Raw genomic sequence first — 8841 nt, 5'->3', positions numbered from 1 at the left:
GTGATGGGAGTCTAATGATGGCGTCTTAGTTAGATTACTATTGCTGTGATGAAATACCATGGACAAACAAAAGTTAGGGAAGAACGGGTTTATTTGGCTTACATTTCCACATCACAGTCTACCAGAAGAAAGTCAAGGCAGGAACTCAAACAGGGTAGGAACCTGAAGGCAGGAGCAGATGCAGAGGCCATGGAGGAGTGCTGCTTACTGGCTTGTTCTTCCTCGCTTTCTTATAGAACCCAGAACATCCTTCCAGGGGTGGCCCCACTCACAATGGGCTTAAACTGCCCTACGGACTGACCTATAGGCCAGTCTTATGGAGGCCTTTTCTTTTCTTTTCTTTTCTTTTCTTTTCTTTTCTTTTCTTTTCTTTTCTTTTCTTTTCTTGTCTTTTCTTTTCTCTTCTCTTCTCTTCTCTTCTTTTCTTTTTTCTCTTCTCTTCTTTTTCTTTTTTTTTTCTTTTTTTTTTTTAATGGTTTTTCGAGATAAGGTTTCTCTGTATAGCCCTGGCTGTCCTGGAACTCACTTTGTAGACCAGGCAGGCTGGTCTCAAACTCAGAAATCCGCCTGCCTCTGCCTCCCAAGTGCTGGGATTAAAAGCGTGTGCCACCACGCCCGGCATTTTCTTAACCAAGGCTCCCTCTTCTCCAGTCACTTTAGCTTAGGTCAAATTGACCCAGAACCAGCCAGCTCAGATGGAGATGGGGAAGTAGAAGAGGATTTCATAGCTGAATAACTTAATATGTCTTCCAAAACCATAATTACCTAAATCTTGGAGTATTTTTTTTTTAAATCACTGAAATTAGGGACATTTCAGTGACATCTTATTATGGAAAATCATCAGATTGCATGATTATGAGTATCTTGTCTAAATTATCTGTCTTCAAAACATGATCTTGTCTGAGAAAATATTTCAAATTCACTAAAGAATTTGATATGTTCCTGAGTGTTTCATAGTCTGGGTTCTGTTATCAAGACTTGTGCACTGACTTTGCCCATGTCTAGCTTTGCTTGGATGGTTTTTGCTTCTGTTGTTTAAAGATTTATTTATTTTATGTAGCTGTACAAATAATAGTTGTGAGCCTTCATCTGGTTGTTGGGAATTGAATTTAGGACCTCTACTCACTCCGCTTGCTCCTGTCGGCCCTGCTTGCTCCGGCCCAAAGATTTATTTATTATTATAAATAAGTACACTGTAGCTGTCTTCAGATGCACCAGAGAGGGCGTCAGATCTCATTACGGGTGGTTGTTAACCACCATGTGGTTGCTGGGATTTGAACTCAGGACCTTCAGAAGAGCAATCAGTGCTCTTACCTGTTGAGCCATCTCACCAGCCCCTGGATGTTTTTCTTTATCTTATTGGATTTAAAGCAGCAGTGCCTTTGACAGCCTTACGGGAGCTGAGTGCTTCATCCTCAGTGCCACACTGAGTAGTAATAGTGTTAGTGCTTCTCCTCCTCCAAGACAGCGGCATTCGGACTGGGTGTTAAAAGTTGGTGCCGTACCAGTGATGGGGTCACAAGAGGTTCTTTCTCATCAGTGAATCACAGTGCTCATGAAAGTGGCTGTGCTCGCTCTACGGAGAGCATATACTACATCTCCCTTCTGAGAGATCCAGCCTCCAGATAACCATAGTGCAGCCTTGGCCTTGAACTTCTCTCAGCTTTGAGAAACATGATGACTGTTTCTGAGTTTTGTAAACAACACAGTGTCTGGTGTGCTGAGGCAGGAGCATGAATGCACTCACACAGTGTGTAGGCTTCCCATGAACTACCCTGCCAGAGATTGTCTATGGGGCTATGTCCATTTCACATTCACTTCTAGTCTTTGTAAGAAAGTCATACTCTTAGTCCCTTCCCCTTCTTTTACCTTATACTGTAGAGTGGTGGGATTCCAGAGGAACTGACTCCTGTGAAACCAGGGCAGGGAAAGCCTAGGCAGATTTGCAGAAGCCTATTGAATTCATTTTCATATCATGTTTTCCCTCTCAGTCTAACAGTGAATTTTGATTTTTATGTAAGGATGTATGTGATGATAGCTAACCTGTTTATCTAAAGTAAACAAAGGACCAGAGATTCTCTGTGAGAAATTAAATCTGATTTGGTTATTGGTTTGACAGTGAAGATAAGCTTCGCTAGTTAGGCCACTGATGGACAGTTTCTATAAATTTAATGAAAGAAGAGACTCCCAGCTCTGAGGACTTAGCATTTTTAAAGTATGTTCTGGCATAAAGGATGCTGGCCAACACATCCTTCACAATAATTGGAAGTTATAATAAAAATTCGAGATCTCACCTTAAACATTTGAGAAAGAATCTAGGTCTTCCCTGTGTTTTAGATTTATTTCTTTTATGTGTATGAGTGCTTTGCTCGAGTACATGTATGTGCAGCACACATGTATGTGATTGAAATCAGAAGGGGGCGCCGGAGAGCCCAGAATTGGAGTTTGTTGGTTATGAAGCCACAACATTTGGGCATTGGGAATGGGACTCAGGTCCTCTGCAAGAGCACGTGCTCTTAACCAGCGAGCCATCTCTGCAGCTCTTGATCCAGACATTTAATTTTAACTGTTTTTGTTTTTGAGATCACGGCTCTTAAACATTACCTGTTGGAAATATGAGATGATGTGGCAGTCCAGGGAGGAAAGGTGACTTCTAACATCTTACTAGAAAAAAATGACTTAGCAATAACTAAACAATTCAAACAGTAAGGAGACAGGTTCCTGGAAGTTCTATATATACATACATGGATGATGTGTGAACATGACCTCATCCTAGCTGTCCTACAGTTGTTCTGGGGACGCACGATGAGTTCCACCAGTGGGTCACAATGTCCTAGCCTGTTCGTAAAGGTTGTTTTTTCAGAGCCTAAGAAATAAACTTGTAATTCTGAATTTTAAACATACTCTGGAATTAGTACCAAGAGAAAACAGCATTTTGACCTCGTATTTATTACTCAGAGATCTATTTTCTCACTGTAAAGTTAATATTCATTTTATGAGCGCTTGAAATGTCAAAAAGCATAAGAAAAGCAATGTAGCAATGTATTGACATTGTCAGCGTCTTTCTTTAACAAGTTGCAACTACCTTCAGCTTCATCCTCATATTATCATCTCACCTCTTCATTACATGTTTTCCTAGGCTATGTCTTTCGTGTGTGTGTGTGTGTGTGTGTGTGTTGCACATGAGTGTGCAGTTATACATGTCGTGACTGCCAGAGGACGTTGGCTATCTTTTCTATAACTTTCTGCCTTACTTCCCTGAGACAGGGTTTGCCATTCAACATGTTGCTGTTTGGCCAAGGAGTGTCCAGGGTCCACCTGCCTCCAACACCCACTCCTGGTTATGAGCAGCTACACTATGCTTTCGCATGATTGCTGGGAATTTGAACTTAGGGTCTCCGTGTTTTCAGAACGCATGCAATACTCTTACCCATTGAGCCCTCTTCCAGCCCTTGAAACATTATTTGTAATGGTATGCTACTGCACGAGAAAGGAGTTCTATGATTAAATAAGTCCACATTTCAAGACTTGTGCAAATACACAGACCCTTTCTAAAAAAGAGAAACAAATTCCTATGCATTTTAAAGGGCTCATATATTACTTTATTATGTTTTCATGTAGAAACATTGTGTAGAAACAGAGTAATAAGATAAATTCAAAGCCAAACCTACATACACATTTAAAATTCAGGTGTAAAATCAGCATAATTAACATTCTGACAGTCACGTGCAGTGGTGGCAGAAGTTTGGTAGCAGACCACATCTGCTGTACACATTTTTCTTGATTTTGACCCAAGGAAACAACCATTGTATCATTGTTATTTTATCTTCTAATAACAAAGGGAATAGTCTATTACTTTCCTGGGTCAATCAGAATTTGTATTTCAAAATATACTTTAGATGCAACTTTAAACAAAACTCTTTCCCACGAAATCTACTCTTAGTAGATACAAAGACGGCAGCTTCCATCAGTGTTAGTGTAACGTTAACAAGTGATACCGCCATTCAGGCTGATGTTGGGGAACTTGGACCTCTTTGTTCTTATCTTAGACTTCTCGGCCCTCCTTTGGCACTGCTGCTACGATAAACACAGGGCTGGGCTGTGAGGCCATAGTGTAACTGCAGTGACTTGTCTCCTGATGAAACATGACATCATGACCTAGACATTTTAAAAACATCACCCTCAAAAACAATAACATTAGTTTAAAATCTAAACCAAACCAAACCAAACCAAACAAAACCTTCCAAAATTCAGAGCCTCAAGTGTAAGCTTTTGGATCCTTTACTGACTCTAAATTGGAGAGACTCTGATTCTCTGTGTCCTGATAGCTCGTGTAGCCACGTATTATTGCTACATCAATAAAATAGTATATATCAGTAGCTTAAAACAACACCAATTTATCTTTCATTTTGGACAAGAGGAGGCCTAAAATCATGGTGTAGCTCAGAGCCATTGCCTTTTGGGAGACACTGTAGGTAGTCTGTTTCCCCCGTTAGCCTCTAGGGCAGTGGTTCGTATCCTTTCTAATGCTGCGACCCTTTAATACAGTTCCTCATGTTGTGGTGACCCCCACCATAACATTATTTTCATTACTACTTCAGAACGGTTATGAATCTTAATGTAACTACGTTTGGAGATAGAGGCTAGCCGGGGGTCAGGTCCCACAGGCTGAGGACTGCTGCTGAAGAGGCTGTCCGCATTCTTTGGCTTAGGGCATTTCCTTTGCTTCTGGGCATCTCTCCCACCTCTGTTGTCTGATCACATTTTAGGGTTTTGAAGTATCTGCTTTGCTCTTATGAGGACTTTTGTGATCACATCCAGAAAGGCCATAAGAAATCATTCCATCTCAAGTCCTTTAAACCTAGACTCATCCAAGAGGTCCTTTGTATCATGTAAGGACACTTACAGGGTCCAGGGTTAAGGACGATGGTAAGTTTGGGGAGGCCATGATTGAATATGGAAAGCTTTTCATATAGGAGACAAGATCAGCTGCCGACCGTGGTGTTCATTAGCCTAGTGCTGGAGTGCAGAAATTACAGAGCACTTTAAAACGGTTTCTCTGAAAGGGCTGATCCAGACTGCGCCCATGTACATAGTACATAGCAACACTTTCTTGTCCAAGGATCAAAATGGTATTATTTTTTCCCGAAACCCTTTGCTGTTTGGTAACGGAGATAATTCATATTTTATTTTACTGTGATTTCATGTTGTCTCTTTTGATGACACTGAGTGTCAAAAACACACAGAAGGTGATTGTAAACGCATTAGCATATTAACATACTTCCTTGGAAACTGTACTCAAGACTCTGTTATCCAGTGTTTACTTGTAAGCTTATGAGGTTGTAGTGTGGAAGGGGTGATGGGCAGCGGTGGTGGCTGGACACAGAGTTCTCTGAACATTTCAAATATTTAGGACAGTCAGCAACTAGCTGGGAGAGTGATCCTGTCCATGGGGCCCATCAGTTTATCTGGACTCATGACTGCCACAGCTTGTAGAGACCTGCAGCATGCAGCTTGTCTCTGCCTTACCACTTCTCTCCCAGAGGAACAAAGCAAAACCAAGACATTTTGCTTAAAGGCCATTGTTGTCTAATGGTGGGCATGGTGGTGTGAGTGACATAAAAAGCTCTCTAAATAAGTAAAAATTCGAAAGCCTTTTTATAAAATGTTCTATTACACAATGACTACGTGCTAACTTGGAGAAAATGAAATTGTAGGCAATTAAAAAAATAAAAACAAATGAACAAACGAACGAGCAAACAAAAACAACCCACAAGTCATGTTGAAGAAGGAAGATGTGCTAAGTAAGGGCTCCTTTATTCCCGGAGAGTTTGGTATCCCGAGGCCTGTGGTGACAGTAACAGAAAGTCTAAAGTGGTAAGATTGAGCACACACTATAAAATGGGGAGGGTTTTATAGTGGCTAGATTTTATTTGCTTATAAAGCCTCTATCCTTTCTGCCTCTTAAGAACACTTGTTGCCACGTTAGAGCATCCAGACATAATGTAAGGTAAACCCCGAGGAAAACATGCAAAACGCTGCTCAGAGGGTTCTGAAAGCCTACGGTTCCTTTTCTCACTTAATGCAACTGGGGCTTTGCTTTCCCTGAACAAGACAAGTGCCTGTGGTTTTCCTCCCTAAGATCTGCAGGAGGAGGCTGTTTTTAGCTGAGAGCTGCTGCTTTGCCTATCACTGAAGTGCTGGTTGTAGGATGCCTGGGAGAGAAGGCATCTGGAGAGGAGGAAGGCGGAAGCAAAATGCGTGTAGGGAGCTCAGGGCTAACAAGGCAATGTGCTAGGGATGTACTCCTGAAGCAAGGGCAGCTTGGAGGCAGGCAGATGGGGGGGGGGCGCTTTGGCAGTCTTTAGCCTCTTAGGTTCTTTCATTTGTTTGTTATTCTAGGGAGCTCTGATTTATTTGTATCATTTTACTGATATTGGGAGGTTAAAAATATGTTTCCGTGTGTATAGCAATTAACAGCAGGCTCTGCACAGTGGAATATTCCAGGATTTAGGAGACTGCTAGACTTTTATTGGTTCCAGCCAGCAGATGGCGGTAGTGTACCATAAAAGAGCACACAGGGTTCGCCCAGTGAAGCCGGGAGGTTCAGTTTTGTTTTGCTTTGTTATTTAAGCTCGACAATACCCATCTATATATCCTGTGGGCGCACAGTGTTTGAGCCTCGTCTAATCTTAAACTTGTTTTATGATGATATCATTATTTTTTACTGCTACAAATTAACTGTCGGTTTCAATCTACCCCATATTTCAGCTGCCTTGGGGGGATCATCTTGTCAGTTGTGTGGCTTTCCAATTTTATGACTGAGATCAAGAGTGATTCCTTAAAGGCACATGGGAAACAATGAAATGTGGGGCAGTGACTGTGAGCTCCGTTTGGTGGCCACTCCCGGAGGTGATCAGGAACGGTACAGAAGGACAAGCACGCCACGAAGCCCACAGCTCCGTCTGAAAAGTGACTGCCTTGACATTTACCCAGGCTCAGCCACTCGTTTAGGTATGGTCCTGACTTACTATCAATGGAGTAAAGCGGGGCTGCATGAATCCCAACATTATCTTATAGCGTTATATTCAAACACAGGAGAAAGTAGAGATTCTAGGGCACGAATATCTTTGATGATACACAGGAAGTTGTCTTCTTTCGCAGGGACAAAAAGCACCCGCATCCAATCACCTATTTACTCTCCCTTGAGTGGGATGCTTTCTGGGAGCCTACTGGGTGTTTGCCCTTGTGTGAAAAGTCCTTGTGAACCTACCGGCAAGAAGCTCTTGATTGCTGCCTAATCTTTTCTTGAAGCGTAAGGGCAAAAGAGATTAGGATCCTCTTGATAGAGTTGGCAGAGCACCATTGATTGATGATAAACTTGAAGGAGAAAGGGGTCATATTCCAGCTTGCCCCAGTCAAAGATTTCCGACAGACAGCAGCCCACTGTTGTAAATCTGTTGCCAGCCAGCACACTGTCCGTGGGTGTGCAGAGGCAGGGACAAAGCCCAGAGGCTGTGAAAAGACCCGGCTGCTCCTGAAATGCTGGGTGAACAGAGTAAGTGTGGGTTCAAGCTCCCTCCAAAGTCATCTGTTCTCTGCATAAGGGCTACTTTGGCTTTTTAAGCAATCTGTGACTCACTCGTCTCCTGCCACCCCACCTCCTAAACGTTCAGTCCCTATGCAATTGTTCTTAACCCTGTGTCTCTAAGTAAACCTAGAATTACTGGAGAATTTTCTTTTAAATAAGAATGCTTTAACCCCAGCTTCTAGAACTAGATGGTCCTTATTAGAATAAATAAGAATGGCTACCCTACAGCATGCCCAATATGAGTTAGGTCTCTTCCTAATGTGTGTGTGTGCGTGTGTGTATAGATCTCTTTATGTCTTTTTTTTTTTCAGATGTCTTTCTCAATTACTTCACCTTATTTTTTGAAACAGGCCTCTCACTGACTCTAGGACTCATTCTTTTGACTAAACTAGCTGGCCAGAAATCCCTAGGACTGCATCTGCCTCCCCAGTACTGGGATTACTAATGGATGCTGCTGCTGGACCCTACTGTTTCACATGGGTGCTGGAGAATCTGAATTCAGCTCCTTATACTTATTTGGCAGGTACATACTTTCTTGACTGGGCCATCTCTCCAGCCCCAATTTTAATTTTTATGGCACTCATTCAACACGAATGTATTGCTTGTACTCTTTCTATATGACCCGAAGCTTAAAGGTTGATGGCTTTTCCTACTAAAGGCCAAATTGGAAACAAAAGGAGGATGTTTGTGCCCCTCCCTCTTTGTGGTACTCTGACTTTAAAGACAATGTTTGCTGTAACACTGCTCTGTGGTCCTGGACAGGTGGGACAGAGAAAGGCAGAAACTGTAAGATTTATGCAGACAGACTGGCGTATCTGCAAACGTACCAGGCAGAAGATTCAATATACAGAGGCTTCGAGGTTTCCAACGGTTGGATATGCAGAGGTTTGAGATACTGGAAGACAAAATCAGGAGACTTTCCTCGGGGATTTAGCCAACAGAGAGGGGCTGATTTTTTTCCAAGCCTGGGCTTCAGAGCTCCATCCAAATTGTGCAGTTAAAGGCACAGAGGAAAAGCACACTTAGGACTGCTCTGCTTGGATGTCTTTGCCTGGATACAGGGTACAAAGGAAGGATGCTAATGCACTGGTCCGTTAGGCTGTCAGGTGAGGATAACAGCAGGAGTGTCAGCAGCATCTTACAAGGCAGGCGGCCTCAGGTATTTATTAGCGGAGACCGTGTACACACTGAGGTAAGTGCACAGAAACGCCTTGGACACTGAGCACAATTCAAATGGGCCTGCTATTGAT

The 8841-nt window shown here is 42.5% G+C and overlaps 1 long non-coding RNA gene across 1 annotated transcript in view; it reads left to right on the top strand.

Annotated features, from left to right (window-relative positions):
* Positions 1–6918: 6918 nt before the first annotated feature.
* 9330175M20Rik (RIKEN cDNA 9330175M20 gene) overlaps positions 6919–8841 on the top strand; it is a 115394-nt gene continuing 113471 nt past the window's right edge. The window contains exon 1 of the long non-coding RNA NR_045151.2: positions 6919–7014. This is a non-coding gene — a long non-coding RNA (RIKEN cDNA 9330175M20 gene). The remainder of the gene's footprint in view (positions 7015–8841) is intronic.

The sequence above is a fragment of the Mus musculus genome, chromosome 1 (assembly GCF_000001635.26).
Source record: "Mus musculus strain C57BL/6J chromosome 1, GRCm38.p6 C57BL/6J".
NCBI lineage: Eukaryota > Metazoa > Chordata > Mammalia > Rodentia > Muridae > Mus > Mus musculus.
Note: the sequence above shows the minus strand (reverse complement) of the source record. Positions and strands in the feature narration are given on the sequence as shown.